General features: G+C 41.9%; 1 long non-coding RNA gene across 1 annotated transcript; it reads right to left on the bottom strand.

The window, feature by feature from the left end:
• Positions 1 to 11,847: 11,847 nt before the first annotated feature.
• Positions 11,848 to 18,242, bottom strand: LOC127048413 (uncharacterized). The gene is made up of 2 exons (XR_007773659.1): positions 18,081 to 18,242; positions 11,848 to 11,985 (listed from the first exon to the last, which is right to left on the bottom strand). It is a non-coding gene; the product is annotated as an uncharacterized LOC127048413 (long non-coding RNA).
• Between the last annotated feature and the right edge of the window lie 298 nt (positions 18,243 to 18,540).

Raw genomic sequence — 18,540 nt, 5'->3', positions numbered from 1 at the left:
CTGGTGATAAAGTAAATCAGTTCTTTTCCCTTGGAATCAGTAATAATGATTCAGTGCCTCAGCATGGTGATAGAGGGCACTGCAATGCTCAGGATGCGATCTTTTAAATGAGACAAAACCAAGCTCATGACCATTGGTGGTTACTAATGATTTCATAGCACCTTTAGCCAAAAGTAGATTTAATCAAGTCTGGAGAACTGGATAAAAGCAATCTGGATATTATTATTGCACCTCCATAAATTTCCTGCATAGTTTTGGTTGGAGATAGTTTTCTTCTCTCAGCGCTGACATTGCTGTAGGGTGTTGCTGTGTGCTGTTGAATGGTTGCCATGTTTCACTCCACCTGTGACTGGATTTGAGTTGTGGGAGAAGTGCCATTAACGCATGGTACACGTCACCTAAGTTTGTAAAGCCCTTTTTAAATCAATCGGAATGTAAGAGTGTCCTCATTTAGTATATTATCTTTGTGTAAGTTTAGTTCAGTTTAGTTGTCACATGTACTTTTTAGTTTATTTGTCTATGTGTACTTAGGAGTAAGTATCTAAGCTGCTCATTTTGCAGGAGACTCCAAAATCCTCTATCGTTAACTACCAGCCTTTAACCTGCTTTGAGCCTGTGTCTGCCTCCTTCGGTCAGGTTAACTCAATAGGACTACTCAGCGAGTAAGGTACCATTTAACTTTTCTGATTAAGATTGTGATCAATACTCTTGTAATGACTGAGTCAAGAAAGGTGGATTGTGTGAAACTGTTTACATTTAGTATGACTAGGTTAAACTTTTTTTTTTAAGATTGAAAACTGCATATAAGAGATGAATCAAACTGATTTAGGGAAATCTATGTCCTAAAACTCGGGAATGTATTTTGTTACCATTGGTGTTACTAGCTTATGAGAACTGACAAGATCACAGCCCATGGTGGTGTGGCTGAATGCCTGCAGAAAGAAACAGTCTTTTGTAAGTTCATTGGAAAGAACATACTTGTAGTGCCGACTTCTGACTCCAATGGAAGAAATATTCTACTTTTAAATGCAAATCAAAAATGTTGCTAGCATATTTCTCTTCATCAGCCAATCCATTTGTCCTAAAAATATGTTTTTTGCTAATTCCTAGGAGGATGATAGCTGGGTGGTAGATTTATACATGCTAAGAGAAAAATTTGAGAAGAATCCAAGCATTTTGAGGCAACTGAACATTTCCAAACTTCCAGAGCTTTAGAGGTTCATTCATTTCTACTAAACACACAGTAGCTCCTCTAACGGTGTCATTTTCAGTGAAAAACATTGCTATAGCTTAGAACTGCTGAAGCTGGAAATAAATGGTATCTTTCTACTACCTCAGAAGTAAGAGCCTATATTCTTTTGGATGATAATCAATGTTATATATTTGAGGATTATCAATGATTCTATCCTGTTATAACTCTAGACCCAGGAAAACTGTGACCAGATAAATAGATTCATGCTTCTAGGTCTTTCTGCATACTTTACTCCTCCTCCCCCAGAATCCAAGCTTTCATAAGAAATATATAAAAATTGGGTTTCTTGTTCTTTTTCTTTCAACTTCATATAAATTGGATGGCGATGATTGACACTGTGATGGTATCAGGGAATTTTGCTACTTGAGATGCTATGGTACTTCAATTCAGGCTTGGTTTCAGGGAACACAGCAGAAGAATATTAGATCTCCTGCGTGCGGTTTTGAAGAATTAGGAATCTTGGGATGTTCACCTACTAGCTGAATGATTAAAACATTTACAAAAGAACAAGAAAAGAAAAGAAAATTCAATGCAGGAGACTTTTTGACTGATATTCCATTGAAAAGAAGGGCCAAGAAATGCAAAAGAACCAAAAGAGATTAGAATTTGGGACAAAAAAAATAGCCAAGTGAGACAAACCAAATAAAAGCAAATGAATGCATTTAGGGTAAAGAGTAATACAGAATAACATCTGTGGGAGTGAAAGTGAGCAGCAAATTTGAGAAGAGTTTGCAGTGTGAGTTGATGTAAACAAAGGCCTATGTTTTGGTGATACATATGTAGAAGCAGGGCTTAAATTGTCATAGAGTATTTCCCAGCAACCCTCTCTCCCAAAAAAAATCTGCTATGAAAACTTCAAGGGGGGGGGGTTGAAAATATTTACCGGAGCTCCGCTCTGGACAGCTCCAGCTAAATTCAAGCCCTGTGTAGAAGCACCATGTGATGAGCAGGTAGACAACATTCCTTCTCTATATGGCACAGGTAAGACTGCACCTAATACACTGTGTATGTACCAGTTGCTTCAGTACCAAAAAAATGTCAACAAAACAAAGGCTGTTATTCAGAGAAGGGCAATGAAAGTGATTAAGTGTCTTGCCCAACTGACTATGGGCAGGGGATATGAGATTTTTTTTGTAGAGTTTGCCCAGCTCTGAAGTCATACAGGAATTGAGATAAAAAGATATATCAATCCCAAATTTGGTAACTACTGTGTATTTTGCATAATTAAAATTCTCTTACAGCTTTTATTTGAAAGTTTTAGTTCCTGTCCTGACCTGCTGTATAGTTTTGCTGTGTGCCCTTAAATGGCTGTCATGTTTTAACACAGGCTTGGCTGCATTTCAGTGGTGGGTAAGCAATGCTCTTATATAAACAGTCTGGAAAGTGATTTGAAAATCTCCCAGATAAAATGTGCTATACATATTTTGTTGTTTTTTTTTAAATCTTTACTTCACAGTTGTGGCTTTCAATCTGTAGGATTATGCAGGGGCTGCATGATCACTGCACTACATGACAAAACAGAGAGCACAAATAGCATGTGTTAAGGAAAATGATGAAACAATGTAAAAAAAAATCAAGATGATCTGGACAGTCAAGTCCGCATAGCACAGCAATGAAATTTTAGTAGGAACAGTGGCAAGTCAAAAGTAAAACTTCAAATGCATAACACCACAGTTGCATCCAATTCACAAAGGAAGGTGAAAATACACATCATGGCCTGATTTTCAAAGGTCCTGAGAGTCTGCAGTTCTGAGAGTGGGATTTATGAGGACTCAGCACTGCACATCAAGCCATAAAATCAATCAGTTGGCAACACAATCACATTTTTTCACAACCTGAACCATTAATATAACATCAGGTGAGGAACAGAGAGCTCCCTCATGACAAAATGTGAAACCTCTCCCACTCTACAAGCTGTCTTACATCACCAGAGATATTTTTTCCACCTGAAACCTTAACATCTGACTGCATAGAAGTGTCTTCTCTGACTGGATGTAGCTTCTCTTTCAGCTTTGCCAGCTAGTTTCATCCAGCCATGAGACATCTTTGATGACATGGAGGAGGTGCCCATTCTGGGACAATTTTATTTATATTGACCCTGACACAGAAGAGTCAATACATCTTTCTAAGACTGAGTCAGTCCTGGCAAAATTTATCCATGTGGAAAGGCAAGATGTGATACTATGTCATTTTTATATATGCGACAGTATGAGCTGTAGCATATAAAAGGGCTACTTATTAATCCATATGAGTAATTTACATCTACTATAAAAAAGTATATAACATCCACATATACATTACGCATATTTTGTTCCACTAGGGTGGAAAAACTTGGGACTGAGGACACCTCAGCACTACTGGATTTTTTCCAATACTAGACTCCCCTCAAATGCCGCTGCCCAAATTCAGACTGCAATAGAAAGCCTACCGCAGACCAGAGCATAGATTCATAGATTCCAAGGCCAGAAGGGATCACTGTCATTATCCAGTCTGACTTGTGTATAACACGGGCCACAGGACTTCCCCAAAATAATTCCTAGATCACATCTTTTAGAAGAACATCCAATTTTGATTTTAAAATGGTCAGTGATGGAAAATCCACCATGTTGCTGGGGAAATTACTTTCATCATTAAAAATTTACTCCTTATTTCTAGTCTGAATTTGTCTAGCTTCAACTTCCAGCCAATGTGTTATGCCTTTGCCTGCTAGACTGAAGAGGCCATTATTAATTATTTGTTCCCTATGTAGATGCTTATAGACTGTAACCAAGTCTCCCCTTAACCTTCTCTTTCTTAAGCTAAATATATTGACCTCCTTGAGTCTACCACTAGAAGCCATGTTTTCTGATCCTTTAAATCATTCTCATGGCTCTTTTCTAAACACTCTCCAGTTTATCAACATGAATTCTTCTTGAATTCTGGGCACCAGAACTGGACACAGCATCCCAACCGCAGTCGTACCAGTGCCAAAGACAGAGATAAAACAATCTCTCTCCTCCAAATTGAGATTCCCCTGTCTACACATACCAGGATTGCATTAGCTCTTTTGGCCACAGAGTCACATTGAGAGCTCATGTTCAGTTGATTATCCACCCTGACCACCAGATCTTTTTCAAAGTCACTGCTCCCCACAATAGAGTCCCCCATTCTGTAAGAAGGGCCTACATTCTTTGTTCCTAGATGTATACATTTACATTTTGCTGTATTAAAACACATCATGTTTGATACAGAACAATGTGGATCACTGGATAAACTGGGAGCAAGCAGTGATCTGTCCTTTTCATTATTTACCATTCCCCCAGTTTTTATGTCATCTTCAAACTTTATCAGTGATAATTTTATGTTTTCATCCAGGTCATTAATAAAACTGTTAAATAGCATCAGGCCAAGACCTGAACACTGCGGGACCCCCGGGAAGTCCACCCATTTGATGAGGATTCACGGTTTACAATTAAATTTTTATATTTAACAGTTACCCAGTCTTTAACCCATATAATGTGTGCCATGTGTTAATTTTATATTTTATATTGTTTGTGTTTTTTATCAAAATGTTGTGTGGTACAGAAGTCTAAGTATATTAGGTCAACACTATTACTTTTATCAATCAAACATAATATCATTTTTTTAAAATCAAGTTAGTTCGATAGGACCTATTTTCCATAAACCTATATTGGTTTGTATTACTTACATTATCCTCCTTTAATTCTTAATTGAGTCCCATATCAGCCTCTCTTATTATCTTGCTTGGGATGAATGTCAGGTTTACAGGCCAATTATTTCACTCAGGTCATCCCATTTACCCTTTATAAAAACTGGCACAACATCAGCTTTTTTCTAGTCTTCTGGAACTTTCCCAGTGCTTTGAGACTTATTGAAAACCAACATTAATGATCCAGCTAGCTCCTCAGCCACCTCTTTTAAATACTCTTGGGAGCAAGTTATTGAGACCTGCTGATTTCAAAATACCTGTCTTTAGTAACTTCTGTTTAACATCATCCAGAGATACTAGTGGGATGGAAAGAGTGTTATCATCATCGTATGATGAGACTATATCATCTGTTTTTCCCCAAATACAGAACAGAAACATTTACTGAATACTTTTGCCTTTTCTCCATTATTATTGACAATTCTACAGTTTCCATCTAGTATCAGATTAATACCATTGACAAGATTATTTTTGTTCCTAATATATATTTTTAAAAACTCCCCCTTATTGTCCTTAACTCGGCTGGGTGTATGTGGCTCCTTGTGTCCCTTGGCTTCCCTTATCAATTTTCTACAATCTGTAACTTCTTACTTTACAGTCATTACTATCAACATCACCTTTCTTCCATTTTTAAATTTTTTTTATAGCTAATTTTACTTCCCCTCTAAAACAGGTCAGTTTTTTAACTAACACAGCCTTCTTCCTCAATTATGGTACTGTGGCTTTTGGGGCATCCAATAAGGAGTTCTTAAATGATTCCCAATTATCATTCGTATTTTTCTTATTAATTTCTCTCCTTCCCTCCAGCTGATTTGGCTCATAATTATTTTCAGCTTTGTAAAATGGCCTTATTAAAGCAGCAAGTACATATATGACTAGTCTGGACTGTATTCCTCTTGCATATGTCATGATCACCTGTACCTAATCTACCATTAACTTTTAGTTCTGTGATCAGTTCCTTTTTATCTCTTAGAACAAAGTGTAATAAAACATTCCCGTGTTGGCTGCTTTGAGTTAGGAAATTGTCATCTATAACATTTAGAAATTCCAAGGATGTTTTAGAACTGGCAGCATGAGATGCCAGCATATGTGACTCAAATTGAAGTGGACCACAAGCTAAATATGAGTCAACAGTGTGATGCTGTTGCAAAAAAAGCAAATGTGATTCTGGGATGCATTAACAGGTGTGTTGTGAGCAAGACCCAAGAAGTCATTCTTCCCCTCTACTCTGTGCTGGTCAGGCCTCAGCTGGAGCATTGTGTCCAGTTCTGGGCACCGCATTTCAAGAAAGATGTGGAGAAATTGGAGAGGGTCCAGAGAAGAGCAACAAGAATGATTAAAGGTCTAGAGAACATGACCTATGAAGGAAGGCTGAAAGAATTGGGTTTGTTTAGTTTGGAAAAGAGAAGACTGAGAGGGGACATGATAGCAGTTTTCAGGTATCTAAAAGGGTGTCATAAAGAGGTGGGAGAAAACTTGTTCATCTTAGCCTCTAAGGATAGAACAAGAAGCAATGGGCTTAAACTGCAGCAAGGGAAGTTTAGGTTGGACATTAGGAAAAAGTTCCTAACTGTCAAGGTGGTCAAACATTGGAATAAACTGCCTAGGGAGGTTGTGGAATCTCCATCTCTGGAGATATTTAAGAGTAGGTTAGATAAATGTCTATCAGGATGGTCTAGACAGTATTTGGTGCTGCCATGAGGGCAGGGGACTGGACTCGATGACCTCTCGAGGTCCCTTACAGTCCTAGAGTCTATGAATCTATGAATCTATGATCAGACAGGGTTTTTTTCCATACACATTATAAATAGGTTATAAGGAGGTGGGCATCCTATACCCTAGCGTGATTAGGTGGTCGGTAGCAGACACCAACAAACACCCTATCTTGTGCTTTACCTGTTAGGACATTGAACCATAAACATTCAAGTTCATTTTCTTCTGAGTTATCAGAGACTCAGAAAAAGATAATGCCATAATGGGCATACAGTGCCACCGCCACTTATTTTTGCTCACTTGATCCTTCCTAAGTGGCTAATAACCATTGGTTTTAACATTCCAGTCATGTGAATCATCCCAATATCCAAAGACTTCCTTACCTAGATTTTTGGACATTCTCAGTGAGCTGTCATCTCAACATCCTATTTTAAAAGTTTTAATAAGATTATCATGACCATTACATCGGGCCTGGGGGAATGTTCCAGGCTACTTTGGAGAACACGTCAATTCCCCATTAATTGGCATGGCTTTAAACTTTTGGACCTTCACACTTGGGATCTTCATCCTACACTAGGGAGAGAAACAGGGAGACCTCTGTAGTGATCACCAAGACAGTACCATTTTGACTCAGGGTGAAATGATTGAATTCAAAGCAAATTCAATCACTGATTTTAATCATGATTTAAATAATCAATTTTAATTTTGTTTTGCATTTGTACTTTGTAGTTATTTTCCTAAACAAAGGTTGATTTTTATTGGTTAGTAAATAATAAAATGTATATTTGAAACTTCAATATAGCCTATACATTTAATTTTGTACTTCCTTTTGGTAACCAGGAAACCTATACACATTTATTTAAGCACTTGTATAGCTTAAGTTATGTTTGCTTAGTTCCTTAGTTTTTACCTTTTATTTTAGAAAATGGTGCCAGATTAGTTTTCCAAGATTCATTTTTTACTTGTGATGTCTAGCTATATTTGGATGAAAATTCTAGTTCTATTAAAACACACAAAAAGAGTAGTTTGTTTTTGTTTTGACTTTTTGTTTTTTGTTTTTATAAAACTACCTTAAATGTGTTAGATACATGAGAAAAAAGTTTATCAGAAAGTTTACCCAACATGTTTTGCTTTTGAAACTGTTTTTTTTCTTAAACACAAAGTATTATCTGTAGATAATGAATTGAACTGATTGTCTCTGCTCATTATGTCCTTTAAAACTTTAGAACTAGTAGATCTCATCCTCTCACATCTCCATTTTATTCACAGATTGGAAGAGGAAAACAAGCTTTCCTGCTTTTTCAATTCCCAGATATCATTCAAATTTTTGGCAGCCTCACAGACATTATATTCAGTTTTCTTAGCACACTCCCACAAGTTGCCTTACATATTCAGTCCTAAAAATGAAGGTTACATCCAGATTCTTGTCTAGCTCATTCAATTATTTGAGTCCCCAGGGGTTTCAGGGAGCTTCTGTATATTTCCCATAGTCTCCATTTTAGCTCACAGTATCACTGACCATTCATCGCAGTATTGTATGTGAAGAATGCAACAGCTTATCTTTGCCCATCTCATTTGATTTCTGCAGTGTCACAGGGTTTTGGGAAACTGCTGTGTTTCACCTCATACATCTACCAAATGCATTTATTTGTTTTCCATCACCATGAGCCACAATTACTGCCAGTCACAAAGAGCAGTCCTTCTGCATCAGACAGGAAGGTTCGCATCTGTTTGCAGGACTACATAGATCACGCTGTGCCATGTGCAAAGGTCATTCTATCTGGCAGCTGTCCATAGGTGCTGATCCTACAGCCTCAGTATATGGCCATATTGCAGGCATCTTGATGCTTGCATTAGAACATGTGAAAAGTGTTCCCAGGCAAGGGACACTTCTGCCATTTGAACATTACCCTTTTATCCTCCTTTCTTCTCCTCTGCTCATTGCCACTCATGCTGAGGTGTATTTACTTGGTAGGAAATAGCCAGACATTTTAAAACACCCTCTAGTCTCTCCCGGCCTTCTAAACTCCTCCTGCTCAAAGTACGGTACTACAAGTACTCATCAGCATCATGAGGTGCCAGGACAACTACATCCAGTGGGATTACAGTCATTTGAACATAATTGTACTCATTTCTAGGTGCTCACGGGGTAATTACACATGAATATAGGCAATCACAAAAATAAACGTTCCTTCCCAAATATTCTTAAACATAAGACCAGCCATACTGGGTCAGACTAAAGGTCCATCTAGCCCAGTATCCTGTCTTCTGACAGTGGCTAATGCCAGGTACTTCAGAGGGAATGAACAGAACAGGTAAAGATCAAGTGATCCATCCCCTGTTGCCCATTCCCAGCTTCAGCAAACAGAGGCTAGGGACCCCATCCCTGCCCATCCTGGATAATAGCCATTGATAGACCTATCCTCCATGAACGTATCTTTTTCCTTTTAGAACCTAGTTATAGCCTTGGCCTTCACAACATCCTCTGACAAAGAGTTCCACAGGTTGACTGTGTGTTGTGTGACGAAATACTTGTTTGTTTTAAACCTGCTGCCTATTAATTTCATTTGGTGACACCTAGTTCTTGTGTTATGTGAAGGAGTAAATAGCACTTCTTTATTCACCTTCTCCACAAAGAAAATGGTTACATGAATGGAGTAAGACCAATGACTAGAAAAAAAATGGTACAAATAAGATGCAATCATGACATTAAAATAATTTGCCCCAATACGCACCCAGTCATGACCAGTGATGTAAAAGTGTTTGGACAGATGCTCATGCTCCAAGAGACTTAATTCAAGTTTTCCTCCTGTTTTTTAAAAGTGTCAGTCGTCCAATTAGGAATCACTCGCAGTGTGACTAGCAAATTCTGAATAGTGAATATGTAAAGCCATAATTACAATGAAACCAAGGAAGAGAGAATTAATGCACAGATAATGAATTGTTAAATGTGATGGGGTCACTGCTACACTGATAGCTCATGGGCAAACTAATGATCTGCTCCAATTTTGAAGCTTCAAGAAGGCTTTATTCCCAACTTTATTTTTTCAGAACTTTATCTCCTTGCTTATTAGATTAATCAATTTTGCAAAATTTTGACACAAATTTCAAGTAAAAATATTGAACATGCTGTGACAGAAAGCACCTCTGTATTCACATGCTACATGGTATTACAATAATCTTCGTACAAAATAAGCCTTGTGAAAACTAATAACTCACTGGTCAATAATATCATGGTGAAATGTATGAAACAACATTGCATGTAAAGTTATGAAATCCCCCATATGATGTTCATGTTCAAAACCACACAGCCCTGCCCAGGTACAACTATCCTGAATGAAGAAATGTGTGTTTACCTCAATTTATACATAAGTAGTAAACAAGATCCTTGAGACAGCAGGGAGAAGAGTTGGCAGGAGAAAAGCAAATTTGCATTTCAGCAAACAAACAGGTCAGAAGAAAGAACATGCAGCCTTCGTCACCACCAGCCTCCATGTCACCTTCTTTATTCTTTGAATAAGTCTTAAAAGAGCAACACTCTGGTGCAGAAACTAAAGAAAATCAACCATCTTTTGATGGCATGTGACTCTGATGACAAAAATGAATGTGTATCAGTCCACACTGCTTTGCACCGTTATCGAGCAGAACCCGTCATCAGCATGGAAGTATGTCCTCTGGAATGGTGGTCAAAGCATGAAGGGGCATATTGTCATAAACAGATAGCTAAGGGTTAATGTCTCTTTCACCTGGAAAGGAGTAACCTGAAACACCTGACCAGATGACCAATCAGGAAACAAGACTTTTTCAAATCTGGGTGGAGGGAAGTTTGTGTCTGAGTTCTTTGTCTTGTGTCTGTCCCTCTCGGCTATGGGAAGGATTTTTTCTGCCTCCTGCTTTCTAATCTTCTGTTTCCCAGTTGTAAGTACAAAAAGAATAGACATAGGTTTATATTTTTTTCTTTTGTATTTACATGTGTGTAGTTGCTGGAGTGTTTTGAATTGTGTTCTTTTGAACAAGGCTGTTTATTCATATTTCTTTTAAGCATTTGACCCTGTAATTGTCACCTTAATACAGAGAGACCATTTTTATGTATTTTCTTTCTTTTTACATAAAGCTTTCTTTTTAAGACCTGTTGGAGTTTTTCTTTAGTGGGGAACTCCACGGAATTGAGTCTGTGCTCACCAGGGAATTGCTGGGAGGAAGAAGTCAGGAGGAAATCTGTGTGTGTTAGATTTACTAGCCTGACTTGCATTCCCTCTGGGTGAGGGGGGAGAGAGATTAGCTCTCGGTACTTCTGTTTTCCAGGACTGGAAATAGGGAGGGTGGAATCCCTCTGTTTAGATTCACGGAGTTTGCTTCTATATATCTCTCCTGGAACCCAGGGAGGGAACACCTGGAGGGGGGAAGGGAAATGGTTTATTCCCCTTTGTTGTGAGACTCAAGGAATTTGGGTCTTGGGGTCCCCAGGGAAGGTTGTTGGGGCACCGGAGTGCCCCAAAACACTCTAATTTTTTGGGGTGGTGGCAGCTTTACCAGGTCCAAGCTGGTAACTAAGCTTGGAGGTTTTCATGCTAACACCCATATTTTGGACGCTAAGGTCCAATCTGGGAATATGTTATGACACATACGAATATTTAGCACATTTGGCACATAAATATCTTGCAATGGCAACTACAAAAGTGCCATGTAAACACCTGTTCTCACTTCAGGAGTGACATAACCTTAGTCCCAGATTTGGACCTTAGCGTCCAAAATATGGGGGTTAGCATGAAAACCTCCAAGCTTAGCCACCAGCCTGGACCTGGTACCTGCTGCCACCACCCAAAAAATTAGAGTGTTTTGGGGCACTCTGGTCCCCCTGAAAAACCTTCCCTGGGGACCCCAAGACCCAAATCCCTTGAGTCTCACAACAAAGGGAAATAATCCTTTTTCCCTTCCCCCCTCCAGGTGCTCCTGGAGAGATACACAGACACAAGCTCTGTGAATCCAAACAGAGTGAATCTCCCTCTCTGTTCCCAATCCTGGAAACAAAAAGTACTTTCCTCTTCACCCAGAGGGAATGCAAAATCAGGCTAGCCACTTCAACACACACAGATCTCCCCTGATTTCTTCCTCCCACCAATTCCCTGGTGAGTACAGACTCAATTTCCCTGCAGTAAAGAAAAACTCCAACAGGTCTTAAAAGAAAGCTTTATATAAAAAAGAAAGAAAAAATACAAATAGTCTCTCTGTATTAAGATGACACAATACAGGGCAATTTCTTAAAAGAATATTGAATAAACAGCCTTATTCAAAAAGAATACAAATCAAAGCACTCCAGCACTTATATTCATGCAAATACCAAAGAAAAGAAACCATAGAACTTACTATCTGATCTCTTTGTCCTTACACTTAGAAACAGAAGATTAGAAAAACAGAACTACTTCTCCAAAGCTCAGAGAAATCAGGCAGCCAGAAAACAAAGACCCCAGACACACAATTCCCTCCACCCAAAGTTGAAAAAATCCGGTTTCCTGATTGGTCCTCTGGTCAGGTGCTTTTGGTGAAAGAGACATTAACCCTTAGCTATCTGTTTATGACACGCCCCCCAAATTGCAGACAGTGGGGAAGCTCACTGGCGCGATTTCCTTCTAGAACTTGAAAATAACAGATTAATAAAACACATACACCTTTACATATACTCCTAAGTATATAACTAACAGACTTCTACATTTAAGAACACTTTTTAACTACTGAATTCTGGGAAACTCTCACGGGAGAGTGCATCAGCTACTTTGTTAGAAGCTCCTGTGATGTGTTGAATTTCAAAATCAAAATCTTGGAGAGCTAAACTCCAACGAAGAAGTTTCTTGTTGTTCCCCTTGGCAGTATGAAGCCACTTTAGTGCAGCATGGTCAGTTTGTAGTTGGAACCGCCGTCCCCAAACATATGGGCGTAGCTTTTCCAGGGCGTACACAATGGCATAGCATTCCTTTTCACTGACTGACCAGTGACTTTCCCTCTCAGACAGTTTCTTGCTGAGAAACACGACAGGATGGAAGTTGTGATCTGTTGCTTCCTGCATGAGCACCGCTCCTATACCACGCTCAGATGCATCTGTGGTTACTAGGAATGGCTTGTCAAAATCCGGGGCCCTGAGCACGGGGTCAGACATGAGCATCGCCTTAAGCTGGGTAAAGGCCTTTTGACACTCATTAGTCCACTTAACGGCATTTGGCTGGGTCTATTTTGGTCAGGTCGGTCAATGGGCAGCGATTTGGCTGTAGTGTGGTACAAATTGCCTGTAGTATCCGGCCAAGCCTAAGAAGGATTGGACCTGCTTCTTGGACCGTGGGACAGGCCACTTTTGGATAGCATCCACCTTGGCCTGTAGGGGGTTAATGGTTCCTCGACCCACCTGGTGCCCCAGGTAAGGCACTCTGTTTTGGCCTATTTGACACTTTTTGGCCTTAACAGTTAGTCCGGCCTGCCTGATGCGCTCAAAGACCTTTTCCAGGTGTAGTAGGTGTTCGGGCCAGGAGTCTGAAAAAATGGCCACATCATCGAGGTAGGCAACTGCAAATTCTCCCAGTCCAGCTAGTAGACCATCTACCAGCCTCTGGAAGGTGGCGGGTGCATTTCGAAGGCCGAAAGGAAGGACATTGAATTCATACACCCCCGCATGGGTGACGAATGCTGACCTCTCCTTGGCAGGTTCATCTAGCGGTACTTGCCAGTACCCCTTGGTTAAGTCTATTGTAGAGGATGAACTGGGCACGTCCCAACTTTTCCAATAGCTCATCGGTACGTGGCATTGGATAGTTGTCCGGACGAGTTACAACATTTAGCTTACGGTAGTCCACGCAAAAGCGTATTTCCCATCTGGTTTGGGTACCAGAACCACTGGAGATGCCCATGCACTGGTAGATGAGCGGATTATACCCATCTGTAGCATGTTTTGGATCTCCCGTTCTATAGCAGCTTGGGCATGAGGAGACACTCGGTAGGGTGGGGTTCTGATTGGGTGAGCATTACCTGTATCAATGGAGTGGTATGCCCGTTCAGTCCGTCCTGGGGTGGCTGAGAACCATGGGGCGAAGCTAGTGCACAGCTCCTTGATTTGTTGCGGCTTGCAGACGTTCCAGGGTGGTTGAGAGGTTGACCTTCTTCCACGCCACCGTCTTTTTTCCCGTCGTAGTAGACACCGTCAGGCCACTCAGCATCATCTCCCTGGACTGTAAACTGACAAACCTGTAAGTCTCTGGAATAGAAAAGGCTTGAGAGAATTAACATGGTACACTTTAGGCTTTAGTGAGGAATTGGGAATGCTATGAGGTAGTTTACAGCTCCCAGGCGCTCTTGGACCGTGAATGGCCCTTCCCATGATGCTTCCATCTTATGGGCCTGTTGCGCCTTCAAGACCATAACCTGGTCTCCTACTTTGAAGGAACGTTCTCTGGCATGTCTGTCATACCAGGCCTTTTGCTCTTCTTGAGCATCCTTTAGGTTCTCTCTAGCAAGGGCTAAAGAGTGTCGGAGGGTGCTTTGTAGGTTGCTTACAAAGTCCAGAATGTTAGTTCCTGGCGAAGGCGTAAACCCCTCCCATTGCTGCTTCACCAACTGTAATGGCCCCTTAACCTCGTGACCATACACAAGTTCAAATGGTGAAAACCCTAAACTGGGATGTGGTACAGCCCTGTAGGCAAACAGCAACTGCTGCAACACTAGGTCCCAATTATTGGAGAATTCGTTGATGAATTTTCGTATCATGGCCCCCAAAGTTCCATTGAACCTTTCCACCAGGCCATTGGTTTGATGGTGGTACGGGGTGGCAACCAAGTGATTCACCCCATGAGTTTCCCACAGTTTTTTCCATGGTCCCTGCCAGGAAATTAGACCCTGAATCTGTAAGGATGTCAGAGGGCCAACCTACCCTGGCAAAGATGTCTGTTAGGGCCAGGCACACAGTGTTAGCCCTGGTGTTGCCTAGAGCGACTGCTTCTGGCCATCGGGTAGCAAAGTCCACTAAAGTCAGTACGTACTGCTTTCCTCTGGGCGTCTTTTTTGGGAAAGGGCCCAGAATATCCACAGCTACTCGCTGAAATGGACCTCAATTATGGGGAGTGGCTGGAGAGGGGCCTTGACCTCGTCTTGAGGCTTACCCCACTCTTTGGCATACCTCACAAGACCGGACATACTTGGCAACGTCCTTGCCCATCCCCTCCCAGTGGAAGGACTTCCCCAACCGGTCCTTGGTTCTGTTTACCCCAGCATGGCCACTGGGATGATCATGGGCTAAGCTTAAGAGCTTTCTCCCGGTACTTAGTTGGAACCACCAACTGTTTTTGCGGCATGCCATTCTTCCCGGTGTCCACCGGAAAGAATTTCCTTGTATAAAAGTCCTTGGTCTATAACAAACCGGGATCGATTAGAAGAGCTGAGAGGCGGTGGGGTGCTCCGTGCCGCCGCCCAAGCTTTCTGAAGGCTGTCATCTGCTTCCTGCTCAGTCTGGAACTGTTCCCTTGAGGCTGGGGGTCACCAGTTCTTCCTCAGACTGTGGACTTGGGCTTGGTCCCTCCGGAAGCGATGTAGGTGATGGGGTTGTTTCCGTTGCTGGTGAACCGCTCTCCGCTGGTGCACCTGAGGGTATTTCAGGCTCTGGCTGAGCCTTTTGGGTATGCTGTCTTTTGCTTCTGCCAGTTGTGGCTCGCTGGACGCCCCTCTGGCGTTGAGTTTTGAAGATGTAGTTGCACTTGCTGGTGCTGGTGGCTGTTCCAGTTCCGGGCCTGGGACTGGAGATGCTGTGGCTTGTTTTAGTGGTAGGCATGGAATCCGGTGTCTCTCTACCTCTGTCTGGGTCTCTGGTAACACAGACGGGGCCTCTGTTGGACGGTTCAGGAACAGGAATGGGTCGTGGAAGCTTGCCTGGTTTGGCTACGTGTAACCATTCCCCACTCTCTTGGCCCGCCTCACCTGGTTGGCCAAGTCTTCCCCCAGTAGCATGGGGATAGGATAATTGTCATAGACTGCAAAAGTCCCACATTCCTGACCAGCCTTTGTACTGGACAGGCAGTTGAGCTGTAGGCAAGTCCTACAGCTTGTGACATGAAGGGGTAAATTGTAACTTTGGCCTTTGGGTTGATGAATTTGGGGTCAACGAAGGATTGGTGGATAGCTGACACTTGTGCCCCAGTGTCTCTCCACGCAGTAACCTTCTTTCCGCCCACCTCTCAAATTTTTCCCTTCGCTCCAAGGGTATTTGAGAGGCATCCGGGCCTGGGGATCTTTGGTGTGATGGTGGTGTAATGAATTGCACTCGCATGGTGTTCTTGGGACACTTGGCCTTGATATGTCCCAGTTCATATACACTTAAAGCATCTTCCATCTGATGGGTCACTGGGCCGAGGTGAGTTACTGGAGACTGGTGAGGTTGAAGGGTAGGGTATCTGTGGCTTTACTTGGGTGGTATGTGGGGTCTTTGGCTGTCCTCGGTTGTAGGGTTTATGGTCTGTGTGCCCCCTGGGGTAATCGTTCCCCTTGACAGTAGCTTTCTTGCTTTCTGCCAGTTCCATCCATTTGGCTCCAATCTCCCCCGCCTCAGCGATATTCTTGGGGTTTCCATCTTGTATGTACCGTGTGATGTCTTCAGGAACACCATCCAAGAACTGCTCCATTTGTATGAGGAGGTTCAGTTCTTCCAAGGTTTGAATGTTGTTTCCTGTTAGCCAGGCCTCATAGTTTTTTGCAATGTAGTAGGCGTGTTTGGGAAATGACACCTCTGGTTTCCACTTTTGGGTTCTGAAGCGCCGACGGGCATGATCTGGGGTTATCCCCATCCTGTATCTGGCCTTGGTTAGGAAAAGTTTATAGTCATTCATTTGGTGCTTAGGCATTTCAGCTGCCACCTCTGCTAAAAGGTCCACTGAAGCTGTGACCTCAATTCTACCATGTACTGGTCTTCGGGAATGCTGTACCCCAAGACAGGCTCTTTCAAAATTTTCCAAGAAGGCCTCGGTGTCATCACCTGCCTTGTAGGTGGGAAATTTTCTGTGCTGTGGAGCAATATTGGTGCCGGGTTGTTAGGGTTGGCTGGCACAGGCAGCCCAGCTTTTGCCAACTCCAGTTCATGTTTTCTCTGTTTTTCCTTTCTCTTCATTCTCTTTGTTGTTGTTTTTTCCATTGCTCGGTGGGGGGCCGCCTCCTCTTCTATCTTGATTCCTTCTGTGGGCCAACTCATCTTCTGCTTGTTCCTTTCGGTAGGCCATCGCTTCTTCTTCTAGTTGCTTTTGTGTGCCTGCCTCTTTGATCGTTTCTTCTCTTTCTTTCATCTCCATCGCTTTTTGTTTTATTTCCAGTTGTCGCCTGTGTTCAGCTTCTTTGAGTTTGTCTTCGTGCGGTCAAGTTTGCCTTAGAAAGTCATGGTTCCTGTAGTTTCTTGGGTTGGGGTGACCTCCGGTGGTGATCTTCCCTGAACTGCCAGGTTCTCTGTTGCCTCCTGAAGTCTGCCTAGCAAACAGTGCCTTTAGTTAAGTTTCCTTTCTCTCTCTAGCTAATGTTCAATGAAGGGAAACCGAAAACACCACAGTTATTTCCCGATGCATATACGGTGCCGGGACTCTGCCTCCTAATGGGAGGGACTATTGCATGACAAAAGACCCTTAACATGCAAGCCACAAACTGCGAGAGAGAGCAGAAAAAAAAATTCTCTCTGGTTCCCTTTTAAAACCAACTGCTTCTCTCTGCTAAAAAGCCCTTAGCAGAGAAAAGAAAAATATAATATTCCTACTGGCTTCTGGATTCTGTCTAGATCCTCCCACCACTGCCACTCATGACATAACCTTAGTCCCAGATTTGGACCTTAGCGTCCAAAATATGGGGGTTAGCATGAAACCTCCAAGCTTAGCACCAGCCTGGACCTGGTACCTGCTGCCACCACCCAAAAAATTAGAGTGTTTTGGGGCACTCTGGTCCCCCTGAAAAACCTTCCCTGGGGACCCCCAAGACCCAAATCCCTTGAGTCTCACAACAAAGGGAAATAATCCTTTTTCCCTTCCCCCCTCCAGGTGCTCCTGGAGAGATACACAGACACAAGCTCTGTGAATCCAAACAGAGTGAATCTCCCTCTCTGTTCCCAATCCTGGAAACAAAAAGTACTTTCCTCTTCACCCAGAGGGAATGCAAAATCAGGCTAGCCACTTCAACACACACAGATCTCCCCTGATTTCTTCCTCCCACCAATTCCCTGGTGAGTACAGACTCAATTTCCCTGCAGTAAAGAAAAAACTCCAACAGGTCTTAAAAGAAAGCTTTATATAAAAAGAAAGAAAAAATACAAATAGTCTCTCTGTATTAAGATGACACAATACAGGGCAATTTCTTAAAAGAATATTGAATAAACAGCCTTATCAAAAAGAATACAAATCAAAGCACTCCAGCACTTATATTCATGCAAATACCAAAGAAAAGAAACCATAGAACTTACTATCTGATCTCTTTGTCCTTACACTTAGAAACAGAAGATTAGAAACAGAAACTACTTCTCCAAAGCTCAGAGAAATCAGGCAGCCAGAAAACAAAGACCCCAGACACACAATTCCCCTCCACCCAAAGTTGAAAAAAATCCGGTTTCCTGATTGGTCCTCCTGGTCAGGTGCTTTTGGTGAAAGAGACATTAACCCTTAGCTATCTGTTTATGACACGCCCCCCAAATTGCAGACAGTGGGGGAAGCTCACTGGCGGCGATTTCCTTCTAGAACTTGAAAATAAACAGATTAATACAACACATACACCTTTACATATACTCCTAAGTATATAAACTAACAGACTTCTACATTTTAAGAACACTTTTTAACTACTGAATTCTGGGAAACTCTCACGGGAGAGTGCATCA

Source organism: Gopherus flavomarginatus, chromosome 3, assembly GCF_025201925.1.
Source record: "Gopherus flavomarginatus isolate rGopFla2 chromosome 3, rGopFla2.mat.asm, whole genome shotgun sequence".
In the NCBI taxonomy this organism is placed as follows: domain Eukaryota; kingdom Metazoa; phylum Chordata; order Testudines; family Testudinidae; genus Gopherus; species Gopherus flavomarginatus.
The sequence above is the reverse complement of the archived record's forward strand: the minus strand, read 5'-3'. Positions and strand labels throughout refer to the sequence as shown.